Here is a 20,508-nt window from a genome sequence, read left to right as displayed (position 1 = left end):
AGCACCGCGCTATTCAGTAGGAAGTCCAATCTCAGTTCCCAAATAAAACTGTCACTTCTTCAAGCCTCCGAGTTTGCGTTGATTAAAATTTTATTTAGTATCAATTTTGATTATCAATTATTTGAAATGATACAGCATGATTACGAATAACTGATGATGTTTTCACGTGCTACGATATTGACTTTAGTGTCTGTATAGTTTATATTACACGCATATATATATATATATATATATATATATATATATATGTACAACTGCAACTGCAAAAACAGTAACCAGACATTATGACTTTGAAGCAGATTGATGTGTGTAATGACATAATCATTAGGGGCTATTGTAAAAGGGCCTAGTTGATGTGTTGATATCACATGTAAGGCCATTGTAAATGTTTCGTTCTTCGGTTCGGAACAAGTGTGATGAAATTATGTCGTTGACTCCCACAGAAAGACAGACAGACCCACACACATACACACACACACACCGTCAAGCATACATATTAATATCATCGCAGTATACATCCACGACAACGTGAACTGTATCTTCACAAAACATCCGGCTTTCAATAATTGCAGATGAAATAGAATTAAAAACAAAAGAATATAATACACGATTTTCATATTTCAGTTGTGATTGTCATCATGGAATTGTATTGACGATTAATGATCAACGGGGATATAATTGGATTTGACTAGAATAAACCCTTGTAGAGTTGAATTTCATTATAGAATAATGTTGACTTGAATTTGATTGAAACGATTGAATGATTACCTAATCGCTACGGACAGCAGAAATGAGTTCAAAAGAAAGCAAAAAGCTTCGACAGGCTGCTTAAAGTATATTCTGACTGACTAGACAATGAGATTAAAATGCCTTGCTCAGAGGTAGGCATCTGAATATACTAATAGAATACTAGAACTAGAACTAGCAGAACTAATATAATTTACTATAAATATCGTGTATAATAATTTTGTTACCCACATGAAATCAAAGTGGCAGATTAAAAAAAAAAATGAGTACATGAATTGCCATATTCTCTTAATTATATAAAAAAGTGATACTGTGATTTTATTACGGCCTGGCTGTAGAATAACATGTAAATGAATAAAACCGTCCAGAAATATTGACATATGTGTGTTCTTTTAATGCTTTCCGTATTTTCTTTCCTCTATTTTCATTATACGTGTAACGCGTCCTCTTTTATATATTGTGTACTGTGTAGGTCCTAAGTGTGTGCGCGTTTGCGATCATGCCTGCCTGCGTGTATTATTTATGACACTTTAAAGAAATAAGTATGTAGAATGAGGATTGTCGACGAAAGATGTTTTCTTCAAAGCACGTGATTGTCTTTTTAGACTTTTCCTTTCTTTTCCCACATGATTGAAGAATAATGAGACGGGACTGGTTTCAGAATAAAACAAACAAACAAACAAACAAACTGCCCTTTATGCATTTATTAACGATAAAACTGTCAAGGAAATATAAGTGAAATTCCACAAAATGTCATTTGCACATAACATATCGTGTTGGAAACTGACATGCCAATGTAGAAACAGATGCAGATGCGATCGACTCAGTAGTATTAAGTAGTGTTACGAATATGGATAAGCAGAAAACCACTGACCAGGGACCCACCTCCCTGCACTGACCATGCAGAACAATAAGTGCCTTGTTGTAGATGAAAACCACTCACCCTCCCCAGCGAATTCTCGTGGGCTCAATGTTTACGTTCCGCACGTGCCAAGCACGCCCCTCCATGTTGACACTTTCTAGGGTTTCTCCTCCTAGGATTTTTGGCATAACTCTACCTCATAAAGTACCTAGTAGGGCACATTCCATAACAAGTGGGTTTCCGTTCTAGACTGAATCTCTGATAAAGTACACATTCCTTGCACATTCCGTAAATTCTGTCCATTCCTCGCATTACATCGTTTGGAATTTTATGTTGTGTATAGTCCACTAAAGAATTCTATGTTTTACCTAATATGAAGGTATACGCCCCAAATATTCTATGTTCCTCATAGTTTCCGCATAATTTGAATTGCCCGAATACCTTTGTAAGTTTAAAGAAATACACTGAGCATAGAGGTATAAATATCGATTGCTCTGTCTAAGCAAGGGACTTAACTTTTTGGACTTCTGGAACTTTACTTCTTAAGAGGAGCGACTTCTTGAATCTAAGGACTTTAGCGAAAATCGTCGTGTCATGCTGTTAGAGTGATTGCACAAGTCCTGTCATAACTCATTTTGATCATGTACGTTTGTCAACGAGAAGTATATCTGCCAATAAAATAGCAGTTTTTGCCCGGAACATACGCTCTTCCGATTGAACTATGTTGCAGCCCTCTCATCGTGATGGTGAATGAATTGTGTGAATGTACCTGATGCACCTTATATCTAACTAATTAACTCTCTTCCATTGCGGAAAATGTGCCTTTCTATTGGGGGTATCATTCCCGCTCGGTAAACATCCTGCCACCCCCAGTAGTCAGTGCAACAACACCCATTTTCCCGCAACAGTATATTTCCTCGAATGTCGACCAAGAATTGAACAAGAGGTTGCATACATCTTTCTCTAAGATTCTTGACCATTGATTGTTCTTTGAAGTGTTGGTACAGACTTTTGTATACGATCGCCAATATTGAAATTTGCCCTTCTTGATTAAAAAGAAAAATGATTCGAAATGAATAGATGACTGTAACTGGGTTGGAATTTCAATGCTGTCGCTGGCCCAATCGATGGGTCATTAATTTTAGTCTAATACCTTTTGTTTAAATTTACATGAAAACGATGGGAGAGACGTCAGATGATTATTATTGTTATTGTTTAGTTATTATTATTGTTGTTGTGACTGCGATTTCTCTTCTTTTCCCACATAAATGGATTGTTACCAGAGTACTCAGTTGCGTTGAATTCTTCAGCATTTAACGTGTTGAGTTAGGGCAGTTTAATTATTATCTTTTTTTTTTAATGAGCCATGATGGAAATCCCCCCGTGTGCCATATTCTGGGACTCCAACGTAGTCACGCTTTAAGAAAACATTGCGTTTTCAAATCTATGCAACTTCTATTTACATTTCTGGTAGTGAGTGAAGTTGTAAGAGAAAATGCCAAGCTTTGCTTTGATCAAAATTGTAAAACAAATCGATGATTGTATTTCTTTGAAATGACAAGTAGCTGCATGACTGTAAAATAATAACTTTTGAACACAAAACAGTAACAAAAACACGGCTTGATAGTAAAATCACCACGTAAAATGCAAGCTATATGTGAGACGAACGGAGTGTGAGAAAAATGTCGTTTTACTGCGGCATTCGGCGATGTATCGATCGGACGTGCGAACGTTGAACATAAAGAGTTAAGGCTAAGGGTTTTATTTGTATTATAATCTTTCCTGTCATTAATATATATTTTTTCTTTTAAGATATTATCATTATAACTACATAATCCGATATTTCGTCTTTTGCTTTTTGGTCCGTACGTGTTCAAAGACACAATTGTTAATACCAATAAATGAATTAAAAAAGAAAATCAGGTTCAACCCTGAATGGAGACCTGACTTACAAGTGAAAGTACCACGTATAATGGATGTTACTCCCGGTAGACTTGTACTTCTGAGACAGTTAAAAGACGAACACTAGAATAAACAGGAAAGACGATTGATTATAAATGGCGAAGCGTCCAACACGGATGGGTACATCATTGGCTTCATGGCATGATGTCAGACAAGCTTTTTTTCCACGTAATCCCGAGCCTCTATGATCTCAAAACCAGTCACGCTAGTAAAGATTCGAACTGTCACTTCTTTCAACTGTTGGGGGATATCAGCTGGTATCTAAGTAGAAGAAATTGGGAAAAAGACGAGCAATGCAGTATAACTGGAAGTAATTTGAGAAACAATAAGTGAGGAAAATCGAAACCGTAGAAAAGAAATCTAAGAATCTACATAAAGAATTTATATGTCTTGGCCTTATATGCCATAAAGTATACTTCTATAATTAAAGACCTGAATATAACAACGACCCAATGCCAATTTTTTGGTCAAATTCAGTTTGACATGGGAAATTCTAGATTATGCATGGACTCATCTTGTGTATAAATAATAAATCCTAATTACCCCCGGAAGTGCCTGAAATGAATGAGTGAAATCTTATATGAATGTAAGAATGACTCAAGTCCAGGACTTGGGTCATTTTTACATTCATATTTACAAGCGCCCTCTCTCATCGCTTCTCTCATCTCATACAGCAGCCTATCCTCATCCTGTATATATGATTCAAAGAACGACCCAAGTCCATATGAATCAAAGAACGACCCAAGTCCATATGAATCAAAGAACGACCCTAGTCCATCACACAAAATGGCCTCTCCACACTTGATATAAATGTTGATTGTCATAATAATATATGTTCTAATGTGTATATACAATGTTGCCTTCCTATCACAGTTAAATTGAATATTATTGGGCAAATAAAAAAGATATGATTTTTTAACGTTTACTCGAAATGGCCTTCCATGGACTTGGGTCGTTCTTATATTCAGATACTCATATATACTGGGTGTCCCTAAAAAAACAGAACAGTGGATTTTCAGTACCTTGCGTTCTAAAAGTGATATACTATTTGGCATCATTAGAAAGAGTATCTTCCGTAGAAGACAATGATACCATAATCATTACATTTAAAAAGTACTGAACCAAATTTAATGACTTTGATATCATTGTCGTTTGCGGATAATGCTTTTTCAAATGATGTCAAAAAATATATCACTTTTAGAACGCAAGGTACTGAAAATCCACCGTTCCGCTTCTTTTTTTTTTTTTTTGACACGCAGTATATATATATATATGAATATATATATATAGATATATATATATATATATATATATATATATATATATATATATGATAAAAACATAAAATGGCATTAGACTGAAGACGGACAAGGCACAACTACTGGCTGGGATGTCTCTATGGGGGCCGGAGGTGTGAGTTTGCGTCAGTGAAAGACAAGATGAGGTGGGTCTCTGAACCGTTTATCTTCGTGATAGTAAATGGGAGCATGACGTTGGCAATATAAGTCCATTAAAAAGCTATCAGGGATTCATATTTGTCATGTTTTTTTAAACACTGATTTCATCCTTTCATCTTTGGCTCTTCGTGGAGGGAACCATGCCAGTCCATGGATGCGTCGTTGCTACGCCAAACGCGCACATTCACACTGCGCGGTTACCATGCACTGTGGCAGCAACTACCAGTCTAGACGCATTCCATCACAAGCAGGTTAGTTTTGAAATCCGTCCGCCCAGGAGCAGACGTATACCCTTGTGTGTATGTTCTGCTTCAGAAACGGATTTTTAATATAACATCACATCGCATCCTGGTCGCTGATGAAGAATGCGATGACTAACCTGTTTGGTGTCTTGTTCTAAAACATGCGCTTAATTTCCTCGCCAGGATATAGCGTTTTAATGCCATGGTTTCAATCTCATATATATATATATATATATATATATATATATATATATATATATATACATATATATGATGACAACATAAAATGGCATTAGACTGTAAACGCTTTATCCTGACGAGGAAAGCGCATGATTTAGAAACAAACAGGTTAGTCATCGCATTCTTCATCAGCGACCAGGATGCCATGTGATGTTAGATTAAAATCCGTTTCTGAAGCAGACATACACACAAGGGTATACGTGTGCTCTCTCTCTCTCTCTCTCTCTCTCTCTCTCTCATATATATATATATATATATATATATATGTATATACAAATATATGAGAGTTCTCCCAATGCACCATATGTTTCGCCACATAGATTTGTCATATAATTCACCAAAGCTCATTTTACGCTAAGGACAATTAACAATGTACAAAAAAATATATATATATGATGCAATATTGATCCTAGGAAAGAAAGGAAATATTTTCCTTGGTGACACATTAAAGTTTAGTTAGGCAGCTAGTTTTCACTTATCAATTATGGGATCGACTGTTTTTGAATTAAAATATTTGTTTATGTTTTTTTTTTTTTCAATTCCCCCTAATTACCGATATATCTTAATAATATCAACAAATTACATAATTCCCCCATGCCCCCAATAATTTTATATATATATATATATATATATATATATATATATATATATATATACATTATAAATTAAATAATTGACCTTGAAAGTGAGAACAGGTGTCTCCGACTATTAGAACGTTAACGCTTCGATTTAAGCTCTGTTTACCTTGTCAGGTTGCAGTGGTTGTGCCTGGTTATTCTGCTCCTTATCGTAGAACGGTATGCTGAACAATGGATTCTCGTCTCTCATCCCGTACCTGCTTTTCGATACCTATTGGGTTAATTGCAACATGTTTAAAGGGTGTGTACAGTTCTGGTCGAGGTGAGGATTTAGCTTTTAACGTTTTGCGAGATATTCAGAAACCACTCTATGAGATGTCAAAGAGCATGCAATTCTAAAGGGTATCAAAAGTTTATTTGATGAAAATCAGTTTTGAAATGGCTTAGATATCCAAAAACAATGTGAAACAAAGAGATCCTAATAAAGTTGTGGCCTGTCGCCTTTTATTATTATCACTTTTTTGGATATCTCAGCCATTTCAAAACCAATTTTCATCAAATAAACGTTGAATCCTTCTTAAAATTACATGCTCTTTCAAATTTCATAAGAGGTTTCTCATTATCTCACTTAGAAGTGTTCAAAACATGAATCCCTTACCTAAACTAGTACTGTGCAGTCCCTTTAAAGCAGTGGTAATAATGCTCAATGCAAATTTGTCAATTATGCTGTTGTTTGTCTTTGTTTTGCATGTAGGGGCTAGCAAGAAATAAATGTCATTAGTTAAACACAGTTCACATAAACCATATACATACAGTTCATGTTACATATTATATGACCGTGCACCACAAAACAAACTAAAGGTCGCACACCTTGATTTTACGCGAGGACTCAAAACAGGTGAAATGGGTCATCTAAGTCAATCCTGAGTTTTTCATATTTTATGAAAGAGCTATCTTTCTTTTACATGATTCTTTAGTTTGGGATCATAACATGACCCTTTTTCGGGGAGAGTAGAATTATTAGTTATGTATTAGAGGCCCCTTTTCATTTCTTGAATTCCTTTGTACACCCTTCACTTTCAAGTCTAATAACTTTTGAAAGGAAGGCTCTACCGCTATCTAAGGTTACATTAATCATGGACGGAATGTGTTAATTCCTGATAATTCCTTCATTGTTGCTGATCCAGTGGTTGACATCTTATGTTTTGTCCCTTTCATTGTACAGCTACACGGCTTGGTGAAAGATTAACCGCTTGAATACACCCTGTACTTTACAGCCTCTTGTCTCAGTTCACATTTTCCAAAGAGTGTGCCTTCTTTACAATATTTAGGCAGATTAGCAACGTTCATTTGAATTGAGTTATACATCATTTTAAAGCTTAGAGTTTATTTCAGAATCTGCCCTCAACTAAAAATCTATATCTTGCGACTTTTTGTTGGCTTTGTGATACAGGGTCATATATATATATATATATATACATATATAGAAATATCGGGATGGGAGGATGAAACTAACATTTCCTGTAATCATGAATTCATTGCCTTTGTAGTCGTTTTATATATAAAGAAACAACATAAAATATTGTAGTCGTGATAGCAATAAGGTGTTGTTACATTTGTATTTCAGATTTATACCGTACGGTGTGTGGAGAAAAATGCACCTTGACTGCTGGAGATTTTCATTATCGATTTCCCTATCAAAATTTAAAGCCGTATTCCCATCCTCCAAAATTAGTGTTGCTATCCCTTGCGATAATACACGGTTGCTCTTTTCACGTTTTATATCATAAAATCTCAAATTTGTAATGTTTTTGTTGAACGTGCCTTCAGGGGAAAATATTGAGTCCTTGTTATTGTATTTTAATCCCTTGAAATAAAAACGTTAAGTTGTCATCCACAAGTATATTGCATACCTCTACGAAGAGATTGTCTTTTTTCCAGATGCTTTTCTGTAAAGGTGAGATGTCATTTCGAGAAATAAGCTTCTTTATGAGTACGTTTGGATCCGTAGTGCTTAACTGAAATAAGAAAAAGAACAGTGATACTTGAAAACAAACCTGGTTTTAATGGCATGGGTATAAATATAATAATTATGGTTATGTCAAAGAACATAACATATATCACTGGGAAATCGTTCCAAAAACGTTCCAATTTGACATTCTCTGATTGCTTTAATAGTTGCGCGCGCGCACTCGCACAAAGCATACAAGGATATATTCAATCACACACGTATATATGTATATGTGTGTATCTAAATACAATGGTGTAATAATTACGATATAACAATTCAGACTACTTATAAATGAATTGTTACTTTAAGATATCACCTAAAATTCCTCATTCAAATTTTTATCATGAAAAATAAAATAAAAATAAATCGAATGGCATGGACGTTCAAGCGTTGTCAAATTTCCGTTCACCGACAGTCCATTGCATAAACGTAAATGTAGAGAGCAAGACGCAGATTGGGTACGCAATTTAACCTTTATATTAGCTTGTGGAATCTCTGTGATGCATTGGTAAAGCTGTCGGCAGTGGATTCGATGAAGGATGTGTTTAGCTTTCATCATACCCGGCTCTGTGGATCTCGACTGCATTATGACATGAACAATGCCATCGGTGGCCTGACAGAATGCTTCCTCGTCCTCAACGCAATTTGTGAGATTGAATTTGCTTCGAAAAAGAAAGAAACAAACAAATTAAAACAAATTATATAGGCATGTCAAATTAGGTATACGTTTATTTTAAGCAGGAGAAGCATGATTGTTTTCATCATCATTACTCTTCCAAAGACGACAGCACACAAAATGTAGCCACGTCTCTCTTTTTTTTTTTTTTCATATATATCTTCGCTTGGGTGACAAAACCTTGTATATGAAATTTTGTTGAAAAGGACTTTTTGGATTGATGGTCAAATGATGGGCTAATGATGTCCTATCCCGATCCCAACTGTCGTACTACAAAAAAGTGAAGCCAAAACGGCATGTCAAAGGAAAGGCTGTCGCATAAAATACTCTAGTGCTTTGGCCGCCATGTTATTTGGCTCTCCTGAACATTTGACATTTGTAGATACGAGGTCTAGGATGTAATTTATAATATAGACGTGAATTATTAGAAATACTGAACATGCCACACACTCTCCAAATATGTTACCGCGATATAGGATGAGATTTATACTGAAGAAAAACACTAATGCACAAGTTACTAAGTGCTTAATATTCTACTTGAAGTAAAGAATGAGCAATTCACTTAAACTTGTGAAGGATGACTTACCCGTTAGCTCCGTAAAACTTGATATGTCTTGCTGCTGCTCGAAATGCATCTTTATACCTAACAATTAAACAAGTTTTACCAGTTGATCATAATAGGTCCATTCTTAACAGCAAAAAATAAAATGTTACTTTTTGAAAAAAAAAAATCTTGATAAGCATCGTGTTCATGGGCTTGTAAATTGATTAAAAAGATATCACTAAAGGTGACCTGTGAGGAAATTGTATCATAAAATGTAGTGGTTCTTGATGAGATTCAATAAATATTGGAATAATTTATAAAGACTTATAGACTGACACACACATCCACCCCCACACACAGAAGCATACACTTGAATATATCATATACGACATAAACAAAGAAAATTGTTCTTAGGCTTGGAATTATTTATCCTATTATCGTCCTCTTTCGCTAATATTTGTGGGCATGCTAAAATATACATTTATAAGATGTGACGTGCACCACGAAACCAACATAAAGCCTCCTCACATAATTTTACTTGACGACCAAAAAATGGTGAAATGAGTCAACCGAGTCAATATTTAGTTGTTTATAATTTCTGAAAGAGCTATCCTTCTTCTACATTATTCTTTAGTGTGGGATCATAACATAAATGGGAAAGTGTGTTTTCACCAGTTTTGGAATGATCAGGTATTTCTTAGACACTTGTCTTCATATCTTGCAATCCTTTGCACACACTTCACTTTCAAGTCAAATAACTTTTGAAATGATACGCTACGTAACTGCTTTGAAAATTGGCATTAATCATGGACGTAATGAGTTAATACAACATATTCAATTTCAGCTTAATGTGGTAATCTATTCAGTGTTGTTGCTCCAGTGGTTGACATCGTGTGTTTTGTCCATTTCATCGAACAGCTAGCACGGCTTGGTGAAGATTAAGCACTTGAATTCACTCAGTATTTCAAAGCTTCTTTTCTCAGTTCACACCTTCCCAGAGTGTGTGCTTTCTTTCCAGTATTTAGGCAGTTCATTTGATTTGAGTTATCTAAAGTCTGCTCTTTCAGAGTCTGCCCTTAACTAATCCCTGTTGGCGACTTTTTGCTGGTTTTGTGATGCAGGGTCAAATTATCAAGAATATATGTACCTGAATTTCTAAGGGACCCAAATTCATTAGAGAAAAAAAATATAGAAAATAGAAATCATGACATGATTGGAAGAGTGGAATGGTATTCATATAAATTTAAGTGTAAAACATTCTACTGATTATCTTTCCTTGTATGACTTCGTAAAGGGTCTCCAGAGAGGCGAGCCAAATTTGGACTTGGGTTTTTCATATCTAGGTATCTCTATGTATGCAACAAAAAAAAAAAGATTTTGCACCAATCTGCATTATTATTTTCTATTTTTTGGTGATTATTGATAGTATGGACCCCTCTAGCGTGGTGCTTACATAATTGATATCGCGATAGTCACCCTGTGATGATAGGCTGCATCAAAAATATGACGCCGTGTTACAAACATGTGGTTTATGTCATTTGCAACCTACAAAAAAGCATAGAAGAAAAAAGAAAGCACATGATTCATTTATCTTACTAGTTCAAATGAGAGAAAAGGGTAATTTGATTTAATGACAGCATGAAAACACATTTTGAAAGACAATTTACATCATGATTACATTTTCCATGATTACAGAGTAAAAGTTTCGTTGTATATACAAAAATTAAATTATGTTTCCTTGTATGATTTCTTAAAGGTGCATGGTCCCGGTGTTTTAGTCAAATGCGTACGCGGGCGCACGGCGCAAATTTCCTATAGAGAACTACGCTATCAACTCCTCTTTAGCGCTTACGCTGTAGTCAGTGGTCGACTCACAGTTCGGCTCATGATTCGGCTGAGGGGGTTGACGGCTTTAGCAAACTTCTTTTGTGATATCATAATAACAAGCACATTATGCACGCACCCTGCATTACTACAGACTGCGCGATGCGCAGAGAAGACAACGAAGGCAACGTTACTTAGCAACACCTACGCACTTTACTCTTGATGACAGCTCAACTTCGGTAATCTTCGTATCAATGCTAACGGTGATTGGCAGTATAATCAACAGCGCCCTCTACACTACCGGGACTATGCACCTTTAAAGAAAAAAAAATAACTAGCTTGGAGGACTAGTCACCAACAGACTGTGTCTAAAGCACACCCCTTGTTGGGACACGGATTGTCGCCCCTACACCGATTGTCGCCTCCTGCTCGGGGCGACAATCCGTGACGGGCGTTGGCGGCACGGATTGTCGCGCGGAATCACATTTTGCTGGGTAATATCGTACTGGACATAATCATTGGAATACTAACACATAACTTACATGGCTACATCCATGCAAACATGCCATGTAGAAAGTAATGGAAAGGTTTCAAGGAAGTGTGAATGTGCGCGTGCACATGATAATTTAGTGTCCGTTTGTGTGTGCGTGTGTGTGTGTGTGTGTGTGATGGAAGAATGTGTTTATTATGTCAGTTTTTTGCGTATGTGTTTTTTTTTAGCTTCGCGTGGGGAGGGACACCTAGTAAGCTGTTGCTGGCATAAACGTTGATATTGATTTTATCAGCAGCTTTGAATTTGATGAGTTTGTTTGACGGATTTGTATATGAATTCGGAGTGGAGCTTGCGTGCGGGCGGATGCGGCTTTTCTGCATACGGTCCATTATGTCTTATTTATCAACATTGGGAAGTCGTTTCATCAGGAAGGAATGTGGTATCGGTTCGGGTGTGCTTGTGTATGTGGGAAGGGGGTTACATTTCGTCATTTCAAACGTTTGTTATTCTGAAGGCTCATTCGTCCGAAGGCTCTTTATTCCGAAGGTTCGTTATTCCGAATTTCATTTTTGGATCAACGAACCTCTAGGTATAGGGAATTGTGTGTTTCGGATAAATAAAAAAAAAAACGAAACTTCCGAATAGCGAACCTTCGTGTGTGTGTGTGTCTGTGTGTGTGTGTGTGTATGTATGTATTTGGGTTGGTGAATGTGGGTGTAGGATGATTTAGGTTTTGTTTAATCAGGGGTTGGTGGGTTGGGGATTGGATTTGAAGAAGGATAGTTATAAATGGCATGACAGATGTTGGTAGGATTTAATATTTAGGATAGATGTAGGCCCTAGGTTTGTTTCGGTTGGGGAGGGGGTGGTGGTCGGGTTTTTTTATGACTGATTTCATTCTAGATTTGTGTAATGTATTTGTGCTTTTTTATGTATATGCCCTTGTAAGTAAGAAGGTGCTAAATGATCCAAACCAATATATTCAAGGAATGTAGGTTTGGTAGGGCCCTGCATGTGAAAACTTTCTCGTGAAGAAATTATTAGTAGGGTTGGTCTATAATCGAGTTATCTATCTCTCCGTATCGCCCCGCATATTTTTTCCCGTATGTTTTGTAAAAATGCTCTAATGACAGCAAGAGATCCCCGGGTGTCCGCAGAAAAAAAAAAAAAAAGACTTATTTGGGCGTAACGCCGGACGCAGAGCATTATGTGACTGGGGCCTTAAGTAGACACACGAACGCTCACACACAACACACATACGTAGGGCCTACGTAGCCCACGAACACCAAACCCCTCAGATACTCATGCAGGCACAAAATTGTGCCCACAAACACGCACCATCACATACCCTTTGATATACACATAAGCCACCATATACCGCATACACACGTAAGCATACAGGCACACGCATACACACAAACAAACAAACCACTAGCACTATACAACCACCACACATGCACAGTTTCTACATATTGTATTATTATACTCCAAACACACACACACACACACACACACACACACACACACACAACAATACGGAAACCCATACACAAGTCACTTATTGTACGCACCTACAAATCATACACATCATATCTCATGCAGCTCACAATACACACACACACACACACACATACGCATAACTTACCAGTCATACCCATCCCACCAAAGCTTAACACCGGAGGAATCACCCCGAGCCCGGGGCGACAATCCGTGACGGGGCGACAATCCGTGCCGCAACATATTCTTTGTCATCACGGATTGTCGCCTTCGAGGTCAAAAACTGGGAACTGCACAAGCGTCACGGATTGTCGCCTCGGGGGCGACAATCCGTGAAGGGGCGACAATCCGTGTCGCAACACCCCTGTTCCTCCAAGGAACCAGTTTTGACTATGCAGTTGTAGGAGGCAGGGCTTGACACATCCCCCCCCCCTCTCTCTCTCTCTCTAGGTGTATTGTTCGTGTCATTAAAGTCTTAAAATTCAACATTTTGTTAAATTATATAAAACATACTTTATTTTGACCTTACATACACTATATATATATATATATACATATATATATATATATATATATATATAAAGACGATGAAGACAAACAAGTTGACATAATGCATTAGAATCCAACTTCATTTATTTGTAAACCAAATTTTCGACCCTTGCACGGATCAAAAGGGTCGAGAATTTTGTTCACAAATAAATGAAGTTGGATTCTAATGCATTATGTCAACTTGTTTGTCTTCATCGTCTTCATGCTCTTATTCCGACACGCGGATAATAATACCATTATATATATATATATATATATATATATATATATATATATATATATATATTAAATGTTCATGAAATTTAACGGAGAGCTGATAATATATTTAACAAAAAAAAATATTTCTTTATTGCGTCTCCATATGTGAACTAATTTCAAACCGTACAGTTTCTTGTCACTTCCGGAAATGGTTAGGAAAATTAGAATCTAATTTTCATTCCTATAAACTATTGTGTTTGAATATTACATGTGAAATGATCTGAAAGCATTTCTGAAAGTATTTGTGACAAGTCAACGTTTATAACGATTGTATTTTAACGTATTTGAAGTACGAACATGAAGTACGAAACATTACCTTTTCTCGGAAACACAGTTCATTCAGTGCCTTGTCCTCCCCGGCACGCTTGACCTCGCAAATTTTGACATGTGAGAGAATTCGTTCGATTTCGAATGCTGATGCTATGCCAAGAAAATGTGCGTCTCTTGCAACACAGTCCCAGGTGTCGACATCTATTCCATTGACGATGTTCTTAACTATCTGTCTGAGGTAGAACTTCTCTGCAGGAATTAACTGAAAATTATATTCAGTGCAATCCGTGACTTAATATAGTTATTCCTATATCAGATATGGATAAGTGTATTGTTTATGAAGACCTATACAGTCATTGTTGTTGAAATATGACATTCCATTCAAAAAGTGCATACGGTATTCGAGATAAATATTACAAAAAAAAAGTAAACTCACTTTATCATTTTTTCGTAAAGACTACCGAAGTTTATTGTATAACTAATGTTAAAAAAAACAACAACAATACTGATTGCTGCTTCTGATATTGGAATCTGTAATGCGCTAGGTGTGAAGCTAACCGAAAGAAAGGATAAAAAAGAGGAACTCATTTAATACTGAAAAAGGTGGCAAACATTTTTCTGTGATGTGTTATTGACCGGATAAAAGTCGACATATTTCATACTATCAACCGGCTGAGGTAACATTATCAGTAGTTAGTTGTCTACTGCAAATGATCCAGAGAAAACGTGATCACGTGAAAAATTATAGTACACAGACATTATAGGGAATATATGAAGCTATCTTTGTTATTTCATGTGTCGTTGCTATATTTGTTATCATTCATGCCTTTTCGTCCAGTTGAATGTGTGTAAATGAAATATTTCTGAAGAAGGAATACATTAAGTGACGTCATCTAAGTAATGATCTACTTAAAAAAGAAAGAAAGTGACTTTCTACCTTGTCACCTTTCCGCTCGGTTGTTTGGCTGCATATTAGTTAACAGATGATATCTAATTTCTCCTCAGTGATACCAAACTCCTCAAGCTTGCCCATGAGGTTGTTTTTCGTGATTAAATGTCTCAGAATGCGAGTACTTTCTTCTTCGGGCTAAAACAATGGTTTAAAGTTGAGAAGAAAAACAACAGTCGGTTATGATAGATCTGTAATGACGTGTATACAAACTTTTGCTGCAGCAGCGATGGTGACTATTCAGATAGAGTGAAATGCGGGGAGAAAAGAAAGTGAAAAGAAGACAGTGTGCGACACTTTCTAATTGTGATATGAGTCTAATATAAAATTTTTGATGCCTACAACTGAAAAAAATCCCAAGAACAACAGCAAAAACAAAAAACAAAAAATAACCCAGGGTAAGCCTGTTATGATTTCTTTGAAAACAAATTGAAAACAAGCAAGCCATGGAACGATCCATACAAATTGGTGTACGTCACAGGTGCACAACTCCTATTTGGCAAGACAAAGTACACATGCCAAAGTACTAGAAATGTTGCACGAAGTACTGAAACAGCTGTTATCTTAATATTCAAATTGCAAAATGAATCTGGAATAAATATGTTAAAAATCTCTCTAAAATCTTTTTACCTAGATAAAATATGACCCTGCACCTCAAAACAAACAAAAAGTAGCCAGACATGAATTTTTAGTTAAGACCAAATTCTGAAAGAGCAGACTTTAAGCTTTAAAATGATGTATAACTCAAATCAAATGGACTCTCCTAACCTATCTAAATATTGGAAAGAATGCACAAACTCAGGAAAAGTGTGAACTGAGAAAAGAGGCTGTGAAGTACAGTGTCTATTCAAGCGCTTAATCTTTATCAAACCGTGCTGGCTGTGCGATGAATGGGACAAAAAACAGGAAGTAAACCACCAGAGTAACAACAATGAAGGGATTATCAGATTAAATTGCAATTAGGCATGCCTCATTAACACATTCTGTCCATAATAAATGCCAACTTTAAAATTAGTAGCACTATCCTTTCAAAAGTTATTAGAGTTGAAAGTGAAGAGTGTGGACAAGGTTTTTCAGAAATGAAAAAGGGATTCTAAAGACACACCTAATCACACTATTCTACCCAAAATGTTCAAGATAAACTGCTCAAAAACACACTTTCCTGCCTGTTTTATGATACCAAATTTTAGCATAAAGTAAAAGAAGACCGGCTCTTTCAGAAAATATGAAAAAGTCAAGTTCGGCTAGGTTGACCAATTTCACTTATTTTCAGTCCTCACGCAAAATCAGTGTGTGCGACTTTTTGTTCGTTTTGAGGTGCACGGTCACAAATATGTGGAGAAATTTTCAAATCTCTATGAAAAATTAAATTGGCATAGTTACCCGTACATGCTGACCGTAGAAAACTGTGTTGTTCCTGTGCTGAAATTTTGTAGGTAAGGTATAGGGTTTTTAGGATTTTCGATGTTTAGCTAAGATAAACCTCTTGGTGGTCTTATTCACACCAAGGGCTGGATCTAGTTTTAGAAGGAGTTATCCCGGAGTGTGGCCTGACCAGGCAGCTCCCGCAGCGTTGGCGCTGTAGTGTAGACAACCAATGCTAGCATACTTCCGTATTCATGTGGATATTCTCAAAATTCACCATACCAAATTGCACCACAATCACAAGAAATACTTTATGACTCATTTCCAATTGCTCATGTAAATTTGAACCAATTCACATATCGGGACGCGTAAGTGTTGATATTGACTTTCATGTCGTCGCTCAAAATTTACTCTGTTACTTCGACCGCGGCGTACTCTTCCTGCGAGCGCACAGACAGGAGTTAGCCATCTAACATTATGAGACAACTCTTTCAAGTAATCAGGAGAAAAAAAAATCAATACACAAATCATTTGTGACAAGTTGAATGAAAAATATAGTTCCTAAATCACACAGCTTGCCACAATCATTGCACATTGAGTTGTATCTCTCGCGTAGATTCCCTGTTCGCACAGTATTAGATGGCTAACCTTCAGTTCTCGATTGTGGAGGCAGTGCTCGCCGCGATCTCTCGCAAAGAGCAAGTTTGTTTTGAGTGACGACTTGAAAGTCAGCATCGATATTGATACTTCTCGATAACCGATTTCGTTCAAATCTAAGTGAGTACCTGGATATAACCTATAAAGTATATCCTGTAATTTTGGTATAATTTGATTTAGTGGAATCTGAGATGTCTACATGGATGAACAGTACACAAACGCCCATACTAGCCTACGACGTCGTATGCTACTCGGTACGAATTAACGCTCGCGTATGCGAGCGCTTGTAATCAGTATGTTAGTTGTGCACCTCGTACGTCTCGACATTTAGGCTCCTCAGCTCATCAGCATAAATAACATTTTGCACAGATTGGTCTTTTGGAATAAGAAGAACAACATATCTGAATATAAACTAGCGGTTCAGTCTTCTTTTACATTAATTTTAATTTCAAATTTCAAACAATAAATGTGAGTCAAAGGTCAAAAGTAAACGTGCGTTTTGTGTGTGTTTTTTATTTCTTTTGGTTGGTTCTGTTTTTAACATCTATGCATGGTGACTTCATGAGCTGTCTTAAATGAGACGAACAATTCCCCCATTGTATCAACACTGGTGAAAATAGGACCTATAGCATTATTCTCTCAGTACCTTCCAGTCCTTTCCTTGTTCAGCCATAAAGTCTTTGAAAACATGAGAGAGGGGACCTTGACCGAGGTCATGGCACAAACCGGCAATTTCCATGCATCGTACATCAACAGCGGTGATGTTGCTGTTTTCCTCAGATTGAAGCTTTTTTGCAAGCTCTCCAGCCATATAACAGACTCTAAGTTATACAAAAAGAAGGAATGCAAAGACGAGCATTATTAACATAATTGTCTTTGTTGTTGATAGGTGCTGTATATAATGAATAACATCAAATAACTCCTGTAGGCTATTACTGAGACTGTTGAACACATTGAAACCAGGAGTCTTAGTCTATAAAAATCCATCAAGATCAACCAAAATACATATATAGGCGAGACATATTAAAGTCAATGGGATTTGAAGGTAGCAATACGTCGTAAACACCAGGTCTTGGATTTATGCACCGTACCTGAAAATTGCGTGTTTTTTCATATTTATCTAAACAAAGGTTTTATGACCGATATTGAAAAGTCAACATTCAAGTTATGAAAATATATATTCGTGGTAAATTGAGCAAAGAAAATGGGATTCCATTGGGATTCGAACCAGAGACCTCCGGATGCTAGTCCGGTGCTCTACCGACTGAGCTACAGAAAGCCCTAGTTCACTGTTCGTCCCAGAAACCCTAGATTCTCAGTGCTCGAATGGTCAGAAGCTATATTACTGTGTTTGTGTGTGACACACACGTACAAACTTGATCATTCGAGCATTGGAATATTAGGGTTTCTGGGAAAATGAGTAATGCCATTAAAAGAAAAAAAACCAACAGAAGATGTTCATTTTCTCGTCTTTTGTTGAAGACTTATTTTTCTTGAGCAAAATTTTATTTTCATTTCATTTCACCAACTGTTTCTGCATGGTACAAGTATTCAACTATGATCAGTTTCGGATTATATTATGCACATAGTTCATCAATATTCATTGCTGATTTTGCACAAGAAAGGTAAGCAACTCATTGTGACAGAGAACGGAGATATAATGATTAAAAAAAATCAATACAAGAGAATCCCCAATAAGCCGAAATTAATAAAATTTCACACAACAGAACATTCATGGTTATGTAGTCAAGTGATGCGCAGAAATTAAAAAAAAAAAAAACAAAGAAGAAAGGGATAGCGGTGATGGAAGATGAGAGAAGGAACAGGAGAGAAAGAAATAGACTCCTCGTATATTGTCCAATAAAATACTGTAAGAAAAAAAAACACTATTGAAAGTGCATTTATGCTGTTGCCAGATAACGGCTGGGTGAATCAAGGTATGGATCAGTTACTTAAATACATGAAAGTAGAGAAAACATTCCATGGCATGCCTATGGCAAAGGGCAGAGTATAATATCAGTTCTACTGTAAATTTATTTGTTTCCGTTATTTAACACATGAAACAAAAAAGAAAAAGAAATTAGAGGGATAGAAAGAGAGGATGAAAAATTAATAAATAGCCTACCCGATGGAGTGGTCAAATCGAGTGTGTACTGCACAAGGGTAAACATAACACACTGGTCCCAGCTGTTTAATGAAACGAAGGCGCTGAAACTCCGGTGTGTCGATTATAAGGTGACAGAAATACGGTAATTCGATCATGCCATGAATGACGTCGTTGATTGTCTGGTACGGGTGACAAGATAATTTAAAAGCTCAGGGTAATTGTACATGTATTCAACGTGATGAGAATGTAATGTTTATGCACATAAACCTTTTCGCTCAATGATATTGAATTAATTCTCATTTTTTATGAGATACATGATAAGCATTAGAATGACATGCAAAATACCATATATCATCATACACATGTTGTTTTTCAATCAACGAAAATATATGAGGTAATACCAATTAGTGAGAAAATTAAGGTTTTCAAGTATTAAATACGATGTGATCAATGTAAAGATTTAAGTTTGGAAGCAGAAGGTTGCTTACTACGTTATTTCTATAACAGCTACTCATTGTTGTTATTAATCATAAGATGTTTCATACATTTGTGTGGCGCTCCGACAAAATGAGTCATAAGTCGCACGGGGAGTTTTCCCGTAATGAGCCGAAAATGAAGGGGAAGCACTACTCGGCTCGAAATTTTTTTATGACGGATTTTGATTCCTTGATGTTTTATCTATTTGTACAGAAAAAATGTAAAAAATGTGTAAAAATGAGTACAAGTGTCCCAAATCACAGTTTTTCTGAGACAATTTTTTTCGGTTACATTTTTTTCAAACGCTCGCCTTTGCGTTGCGTTTCGCACCTATTGTTCTTGCCCGATCGAGACTCCGCCTCCGTTGCTAGGGCGTATGCTAATGAAGCATTGCTCTTGACCCCATTGAAGACAAAACAAAGCATGGTGCGCGCGGCGGCGTCGGCGGCCAAGCGGCGAGGGCTTTAGAATTACGCAATAATAGTGAGCTGACCAAGGCTATCGATTGCATGACCAGCGAGTTGCGTTTGATACATTCACCACATTTTCATGAAGTGGTGATTGATGTGACGCACAAATCGCGCTGAAAAAAATAATTCCAACGAACGATCACGCAAAATTTATGAAACTTTATCAATGAGCTAATACATGATCACATATCGCGTTGAGAGATGAAGTAGCAAATCTCTCACGTATTCTCAACGACAAATTTTCTCAACTGGAGAAAGCGGTCTCGGAGGTCA

The 20,508-nt window shown here is 36.6% G+C and overlaps 1 pseudogene; it reads right to left on the bottom strand.

The window, feature by feature from the left end:
• Positions 1-6,294: 6,294 nt before the first annotated feature.
• LOC140246718 (deoxynucleoside triphosphate triphosphohydrolase SAMHD1-like) lies at positions 6,295-19,803 on the bottom strand (annotated as a pseudogene).
• Positions 19,804-20,508: the final 705 nt, after the last annotated feature.

The sequence above is a fragment of the Diadema setosum genome, chromosome 3, assembly GCF_964275005.1.
Source record: "Diadema setosum chromosome 3, eeDiaSeto1, whole genome shotgun sequence".
In the NCBI taxonomy this organism is placed as follows: domain Eukaryota; kingdom Metazoa; phylum Echinodermata; class Echinoidea; order Diadematoida; family Diadematidae; genus Diadema; species Diadema setosum.
Note: the sequence above shows the minus strand (reverse complement) of the source record. Positions and strands in the feature narration are given on the sequence as shown.